General features: G+C 52.6%; 1 non-coding gene across 1 annotated transcript; it reads right to left on the bottom strand.

Annotated features, from left to right (window-relative positions):
• Nucleotides 1-6,932: 6,932 nt before the first annotated feature.
• Nucleotides 6,933-7,096, bottom strand: LOC144936901 (U1 spliceosomal RNA). Its single transcript, XR_013637508.1, has one exon. It is a non-coding gene; the product is annotated as a U1 spliceosomal RNA (small nuclear RNA).
• Between the last annotated feature and the right edge of the window lie 1,742 nt (nucleotides 7,097-8,838).

Genomic DNA, 8,838 nt, shown 5'->3' with positions numbered 1-8,838 from the left:
GAGTTGAGGTGCCCCCTCTATCCGGATAGTTACCCAATCCCTATTCCTCTACTCTATGGGGTCTCAAGAGCTCTGTTCTCTTTGCTCATAATCGAATTGATGTGAATAATATTTTCACCAAGACAGTTATACTGGATTAAACACTCTCGTTTCAGAAGACAATTTGATAAGCAAAGTTGTCACGTGTTACAACAACACTGAGCTGAAGTGTTGATGTAATACGAGTAAAACTAAGGTTTTCTGGGTAATAAAAGCTCGGGATACCTGGAGAAAAAGTTGCCAGATTACAGGTTTCGTTTTAAAATCTAGCACTTGCTCTTGTGCAGGATCTTCCACCATCAGTGGCATACACTCTAACCCCGGTGTGAGAACAGAGCATCGCTGGGGCTCCAAACATGGTTGTTATTCCGACTGTGTGTCTCTCTATGGATTGCACTCGCATGTTCGCGTCCTTGGATTGTATTCTCATGGGGCTAATCTCTCATGAACACTGCTGTTGTGCGCATATGCGGGCATGATACTCTTATGCGGCAATGGAAGCTCATTCATGCTAATCTCTCTCTCTCCCGAATCCCCCATTAACACAACTGAGGTGCTTGCATCCGGGGGTGGAATTCCTTTCCAGCTCAGACCCTGCTTGCTTGCCCATTGCCACATATCTAGCCTTGTTGTCGCTGCTCTCTCGTTATTTCAGCAGGTCCACTGCTGGATTATATTTTTTCCGCCTGAGGAAGACCACATGTGTTGCGATCTAAACGTCGTCAAACAATTGGGGTAATTTCCCTGGAACAGACCATGATGAGGCACTCGGTGCTCTCCTCTTCCTCTTTGCTTTCTGCCAGCCTGTCCTCTCGAATGACACTCTCTTGTCCACTTTCTTCTGCCGTTCTCCATCGTCCTCTGTCGTCTCAGCTTCCACTGCCCAGTCAGCCACAGTTGGCTCAGAGACTCCTTCCTCCATCACATTGGCCCTGGAGCTGTCTTCCTGCTGACTCATAGATTCTCCCCCATCCACAGGCAGTGCTTCCAGCTCCTCTCTTTCCTCTTCCTGCTCCAATAGTGGTGCTCTCTGGACGATTGCCGCTCCATCAACATCGTCAGCAGCCAAATTATGTGGAGTGTGCTCCAACAAAGGTTCGGCTTTCTCATCAGCAGCCTGGTTTTTACGTGCCCGGATCATATTTGCATATGATTCAGGGCAGTTCCAGTATAAATGGTCCTTGCTTCCACAGAGGTTGCATTGTGCAGGGGCTCGGCAATTTTCCACAGTATGATCCAGAGACTTGCAGCGGTAGCACACTCGTGCTTCACATGCCACTGCTAGATGACCCCGTCTACCACACCTTCTGCAGAGCTTGGGTTGGCCTTCGTAGACAACGAAGCCTTTACTACCAACAATGTTGAGGGCGCTCGAAATGTGTTGCAGGGCACCGACCGCAGCTGTCAGCGTCGGTCGCGACTGAAGCCGCCATTTTGTCGCCGCCGCATGGGGTTGCCGCTTCGGGTGGGAGCGGCGGGGGGGCTCGCAACCACCGTCTGACATCCATAAAATAATCCGGCGTTTGCGGGGATTGGAGCTCATTCGCTTGGCGGTTTGAATCGACCGTCCGCTCCGCCAAGTGGACAGATGAGGAGGCGTTGGAGGTCCTGCCAATGCTCCTCGATGACGCATCTTTAAAGTTTTTACGCTCTATCCCGACTGAGAAGGCGACACCAAAAGGGGCTTTCGACAAGATGGCAGAAGCATACGAGCCTCCAGACGACGCTCACCACAGATTCGTCCAAAGACAACGGGCACCGGAGGAATCACCCGTGGCCTTCTGTGGCACTCAGGATTGTGCTGGCCATGGCCGCGTACCCCGAGACCGAGCCCGATTTGCTGGAGCCGTTGATACTGGGGAAGATGTTGGAGTTTTCCAAGGACCTCGCCATCCCACTGCCCGTGTGCAGCCACGAGCCGTTAACCTCTCGGTTGGTGGCCAAGTGCCTCGATGCGCAGTTCAACTTGCGCCATTGGGCGCAGATGGTCGCTTGGACGGGCGATCCGGCCATTGATGGAAAACCCATAGGGTGGACACCATCGAAGGTCGTCTTCGCCCCGGACGATGCGGGGCCTGGCGACCTCACTGCAGCGGCGGGCCAGTGGGTCCCACAGAGGAGAATGGTGCCACGCTCGGTGCCCTCGTCGGCGCCTCGCCGGGACGGTGCGGGGGCCGGCCAGCGGGCCGACATGGCGTGCTATTGATGCGGCCGACTCGGCCACTTCGCGCGCGACTGCCGGGGTCGCCCTCGTCCACCTCTTCATTCGGAGTCCCGGCTTAAGGACGCGCCGTCGAAGTCGGACGGTGACCCGTGTCAGGCAAGTCGGTACGCATCAGACAAGGCCTGTCACCTCATTTATTGTTGTCTGCGTGCAATCCGGGGGCCTGTCCTACCTGGGGGGACCCTAGCTGATTCGCATCGGACAGTAACGCAGTGGCGGAAACTGGCTCGCAGAGTCGTTGCGGCCGCCACAGGTTGATGTGCGGATTTTAGTTGATTCGGGCGCGTCGGCCACTATCGTCTCGGATGTCATTTTCCATCTTCTTTCCATTCCGGCGTCACGGGTACGTCCGGCTTTCGATGCGTGTGTTGCTGCTAACGGGGGTAGTATGGGCATCATGGGCCAGGTGGAAGCACACATTTCCATTGCGGATGTGTCGGCTTCGGGGACGGTGTTGATCTCCAGGTCCCTCGCTGTGCCTTGCTTATTGGGGACCGATTTCCTTGCAAAGATGCCAATTAAAATTAGGGTCGATCAGGGTTGCATTGAGTTGATGGATCGCCGAGTTGCGTCAGGAAAACACATCCCGGACTGCGTACCAGCGGTCCGCGCTTCGCGTGCTGCTGTGCAAAATATTCCGATGTCGCTAAGCCGCTGCACCTCCTTACGGCGAAGAATCAGAGGTTCAAATGGGGGCCGGCGGAGGAAAAGGCATTTCGCGGCCTACGCGATCGATTGGCGTCAGCATCGACACTGGATTACCCTGATTTCTCTTTGCCTTTCATTTTGGATACAGACGCCAGTGACACGGGCATTGGCGCCGTCCTATCACAGTGTAAGGGCAGTGTCGAACACGTTGTGGCTTACGGGAGTCACGTTCTCTCTCCGGCTGAGACCCGCTATTGTGTCACCTGGCGGGAATTGTTAGCTATCGTATCGTGCATTTTGTCCACCAATACCGCCCTTATCTGTATGGCAGAAAGTTCACTGTGCGCACAGACCATGCGGCTTTGCAATACTCCTTAAAAGTTGACCAGCCCTCGGGCCAACTGTCACGATGGCTGGAAACTTTACAAGAGTTCTCGTTTGACATTCAGTACCGTAAGGGTTCTCGTCACGCTAATGCGGACGCGCTCTCTCGACTGCCACATGGGTCTACCTGCGCATGTGCCTCGGGCACAAATAGGTGCACGCGGGCCCCACAGCCCCCTCGGCCTGTCATGTCCGTGGTGGATAAGCCCGCGGACTCCACCTGCCCGGAGCCGGCAGATTGGGTTTTGAATTTGCCGCGTTCAATGTGGGTTCATGAACAATTGCTCGATTACTCGTTTGCGGCCTTGTGGGGTCAGGCTGCCAAGTCAAAGGGATATCCGTCGTCAGATGGGATGTCTGGTGCAGCTCTCCGGGACGGATTGCTGATGTGGATAGACGACTTGTGGGGCCGCTGGCGCCTTGTCGTTCCGTTGCCGTTGCGATATGAGTTGATTCGGGTTCTGCAGAAAACCTTGTTGATGTTATAACGTGATTATTTTTGGCACGGCATGATGACTGACGTTATCGGGCACATTCGTGCTTGCTCCGACTGCACCCGGCGGAAACCTCCAAAACAGCCGTATGTTCCCCCATTGCAATCGATTAAAGTGATGCGGGTTAACTGGTCAATTTTGCTGTACGGAGTAGAGACGTGGACACTGACAACAACAGCAACAAAAAGGCTCGAAGCTTTCGAGATGTGGCTGTATCAAAGAATGCAGAAAATCCCATGGACAGCCAAAACCACCAATACACAAGTTCTGCAAGATATGGGCACTGACAGGCAACTGCTGAAGACCATCATTAGCAGGAAGTGTTACTACCTAGGCCACATTGCCCGAAACGACCACAAATACCAGCTATTAAAGCAAATCCTGGAAGGAAAAATCAAAGGGAAAAAACGACCAGGACGGCCAAAAACGACATGGCTCAGTAACATCAAAACATGGCTACAATTAACAACAGCACAAACTCTACACGCCGTGCTAGACCGGGACCAATATCATCGTGAAGTCGCACACGCCGTTAGGCAGCACTAAAGAAGAAGAAGGGTTAACGAATTGGTGGCATTGGACATTCTTGGGCCCTTTTCCCTGTCCGCTCGGGGGAACACATTTTTGTTGGTCGCGGTCGAATATTTTTCGCGGTGGCCAATGGCTTGGCCCGACCAGTCGACGTCGTCTATCACGGAGGCATTCCTATTCGGGTACGTGATGGACAAGGGGGCGCCGGAACGATTACTTACGGACCAAGGGCGCAACTTTTCTTCGAACCTACTGCGGGATGTGTGCGAAGCGTTGGGCACTAAGAAAGTTCGGACTTCTCCCTACCATCCACAACTGATGGGATGGTTGAGCGGTTGAACCGGACCCTATCGGCCATGCTTTGCCATACGGTTAGCGAGAAGCAGGCCGATTGGGATTTGCATATCCCTGGAGTGCTCTCGCTTTCCGGATGGCAACGCATGCGTCGACGGGGTATTCGCCTTTCTTTTTAATGTATGGCCGCGAGAATGTGCCGCCTGTGGAGGTGCAGTTTGACACGCGTGTGAAAGGTCCTGTGAAAACCCTCCCCGATTATATTCGCGAGTCCATTCAGCGCGTTGCGGAAGCGCGGAATGCGGCCCAATTGGCTACGGCCAAGACCCAGGCCCGGAACGAACGGTGCACCCGGCGCTCCCATCGTGCGTCGCCTTGGCGTGTGGGGGACCTGGCCTGGCTCCACTGCCCACAGGTGCCGGTGGGGACCTCCCCTAAATTGCACAAACCCTGGCAAGGCCCAGTGGTGCTGATTGATGTTCCTAGTCCCCAGTCCGCACGCGTTCGTGTCGGGTCGCGCCGTTGGTATGTCCACGCGTCCCGATTGAAGCCCTACGTTGCCCCTCCTGTCGATGCATCATCTCCTAACGTTGCCTTGCCGGTGTCTGTCGCGTCCGACGTGCCACCGCCCTTGCTTGTTCAACCTGCAAGCGCACCTGTCGTGCCTCCTGTAGACGGGCCGACGGTGATCCAATCAGACACAGGGAATTCTGCACCGGGTGGGCCTACAACAGCGACGGGAGTACCTTCTCCCGTTGCTCTTCAACTCCCGCCGAGGTTGCGGCTGGAAGGCCCAATTTCGGGCCTCTCTGATGCGCGGGTTCCTGCAACGGACGGGCCTCCACCAGCGGCGGATGATTCCAGTTCCGCCGCTCCTCCAACCCCGTCCAGACTGCGGTCTCCGAGGGCGCCGGTTCTCGTGAAGGACGGGCCGGCGTTCCGCACTCAATCCAAATCCCTTCCCTTTCGTTGATTGTATTGGTTGTTATTATTGTCTTCTCCGTTATGTCTGTTGTGGTTGTTGGGGGTGACGCCGTCGCTCGCATTATGTCTGGTCCTGATTCAGCCGGGATGGCTGGTCTTTTACATCATGGGAGGGGGTCATGTAATCCGAGCGTAAGCGGGGTTTTGCTGCTCGGCTCTGGGCCAATCATACGGCACGGGACATTGGGGGCGGGGCCCAGTATGGGGGCGTATGTGAAGGTCCGCCGCTCACCTCCGGTCCAATCGGATGCGAGGAGAGCAGGGGGGAAGCCTAAGGGCGGAGCAAGCGGGGCGCTATGCGGAGGTCAGGATCTGGAAGGTTCGGTGAAGGGCGTGCCGAGAGGGTGGAGACAGGATCACATGGTGAAGGGAATATAGGTCGGATCCGGAAGGGGCTCCGGGTCAGTTGGTGGAGTCACGGAGCAGGACCACGTTGGGTGGCCGAAGGGTACCTGCGCCATCAGCCACGTGGCTGGAGACGCTTCGAGCACACCGTCAGCCAACGGTGTGCGGGAGTGGGGAGCGGTGCGACTGACGGAAGGGGTGCGCGCGAGGAGCAGCCGGTCCGCTGTCGGGACCAGCAGAGTGCGAGCGTCAACGAAAATAAAGAGAGAGAGACGGAGACCCAGCAATGTGTCGGCGAAGTCCTTTATTACACTAACATTAGATATCTAAAACTGTATTATAAGTGGATTCCTGGCTGGATTCCTGTCTCTGGCTGGCGCTTGAGCCGTGTTAGTGCGGGCTGATGTCACATCTCCCTCCCCCAGCCACCCTGCACCCCGGATGTGTAGCCAGCACAATGTGTGAGAAAGCGGGAGGTCATGCAAGGTGATGGAGAGAGCGGAAGGTTGTGAAACAGAGGAAAAAGAGAGCCAAATGGGAATAGGAGAGGCAATGAAAAGTTACAAACATCAGGAAGGGGGATTACAGAGAGGCAAGGGAGAATGAGATGGGAATGGGAGAGGTGGAAATGTGGAGAACATGGGTAAGAGATAAACAGGGAGAGAGATAGGGAAGTGGGTGAGATCCAATGGAGGGCAGTGTAATAGAGATATATGTAGAAGATGGAACAGAGAAATAGAGACACAGAGAGAAAGCAAGAAATTGAGAGAAATTGGGATATACAAAACAGAGAAGGGAAGAACATGGTTGAGAAAGACATTTACGATTCAAAGTTTTGCTGGCTGGCAGGGAGAGAACGTGCAGATTGCTTTTAATTATGAAAATACTTAGCTGTTATCTTTCAACAATCCTGAAATTATATTCATCACAGGAACTCGGTCCGGCTGTTTCAGTTGCTTGAACAAAGCACCCTCTTTTTTCTTTAAAAATGGGGAATAGCGCGCACGCAGTCCCCCAGTACCACAAAATATACAGTCGAGTTTCCCGCATTTGGGGAAATTGCAGGGGTCAACCCACCCGCAGTGCAATGGATAAGCCTCGCCCTGGGAGGACCACCTAAATGATCATGGTGCCTCCCCTGTCAGGTAAGTATGAGTTGAGGTGCCCCCTCTATCCGGATAGTTACCCGATCCCTATTCCTCTACTCTATGGGGTCTCAAGACCTCTGCTCTCTCTACTCATCATCGAATTAATGTAAATAATAATTTCACCAAGACAGTGATACTGGATTAAACACTCTCGCTTCAAAGGACAATTTAATAAGCAAAGTTGTCACGTGTTACAACAACACTGAGCTGTAGTGTTGATGTAATACGTGTAAAACTAAGGTTTTCTGGGTAATAGAAGCCCGGGACACCTGGAGAAAAAGTTGCCAGATTACAGGTTTCGTTTTAAAATCTAACACTCGCTTTTGTGCAGGATCTTCCACCATCAGTGGCATACACTCTATCCCCGGTGTGAGAACAGAGCATCGCATGGGGCTCCAAACATGGTTGTTATACAGGTAGGAACAATATGTTCCACACTGTCCACCGGAGATTTTTTTGTCTGTCTGTCGTGCATAAATATATATATAATATAAACAGCTCTTTGATTGGTGGAGACCTACTGCCGGGTACGGAGAGGGGAGGTGCCTAAGGGAAGGGGGGTCAGGGGAGGGGCCTACGGATATGGGCGGGTGGTCAAGGGAGGGGCCTAAAGATATTGGGGGGTGGTCAGGGGAGGGGCCTAAGGGAGGGGGGGGGGGTCAGCGGAGGGGCCTGAGAGAGGGGGGGTCAGGGGAGGGGCCTAAGGGAGGGGGTGTAAGGGGAGGTGCCTAAGCAAGGAGGAGGGGCCGACAGTTAAGGGGGCTGGCTACCTGGCTGGCTGCCTAGCTACCTCAAGTCGTCTTTTATACAGGTAGGAACAACAGGTTCCACACTGCCCACCAGGGATTATTTGTCTGTCTGTCATGCATATTTGTCTGTCGTGCACGAATGCGCTGTCCAACCAAGTTCCTACCTGTCCACTCCGAAGGAACGTGTTTCCGACTCTCTGTGTCTCTCTCTTTGGATTCCACTCGCATTTTCACGTCCTTGGATTGCATTCTTATGGGGCTAATCTATCATTAACACTGCTGTTGTGCGCATATGCGGGCATGATACTCTTATGCGGCAACGGAAGCTCATTCATGCTAATCTCCCTCCCTAATCCCTCTCTCCCAAATCTCTCTCCCTAATCCCCCATTAACTCAACTGAGGTGCTTGCATCCAGGGGTGGAATTCCTTTCCAGCTCAGACCCTGCTTGTTTGCCCATTGCCACATATCTAGCCTTGTTGTCGCTGCTCTCTCGTTATTTCAACAGTTCCACTGCTGGATTATATTTTTATCGCCTGAGGACGACCACTTGTGTTGCAATCGAAACATCGTGATCTATTTTATTTTATAACTACGTGACTTTACCGAAAGAACCAAAGAGTATGGTTGTTATTTTTTCCAATATATAAAATAAAGAACAGATTGAAATGATAATAAAAAGATTTTCATAATTCACACTGGGAATAAAATCAAATATGTTTACATAAAAAAGGGAAAACCTATCATATTTTGGTACTGGCAAAGGAGGTCCCATGATGTTTACATATTGCTGACACTTCATGGAGATTGTCCAATATTATAGTTCATTAACGCAGAAGATGCGATCATTTGAGGAATGTAAAATTGTCAAGAGTTCACTTGCAAATTACAGATTCTGTTTTTATTAAAATGGGGAGCCCTTCAACTGAAGGGCAACAAAAATAGTTTACACTCATTACGTTGCACCTCTCCACGGAAATCTTTAGTAAAGGTATTTAA

The sequence above is a fragment of the Lampetra fluviatilis genome, chromosome 1, assembly GCF_964198595.1.
Source record: "Lampetra fluviatilis chromosome 1, kcLamFluv1.1, whole genome shotgun sequence".
Classification (NCBI taxonomy): domain Eukaryota; kingdom Metazoa; phylum Chordata; class Hyperoartia; order Petromyzontiformes; family Petromyzontidae; genus Lampetra; species Lampetra fluviatilis.
This window is presented reverse-complemented; position numbering and strand designations above follow the sequence as displayed.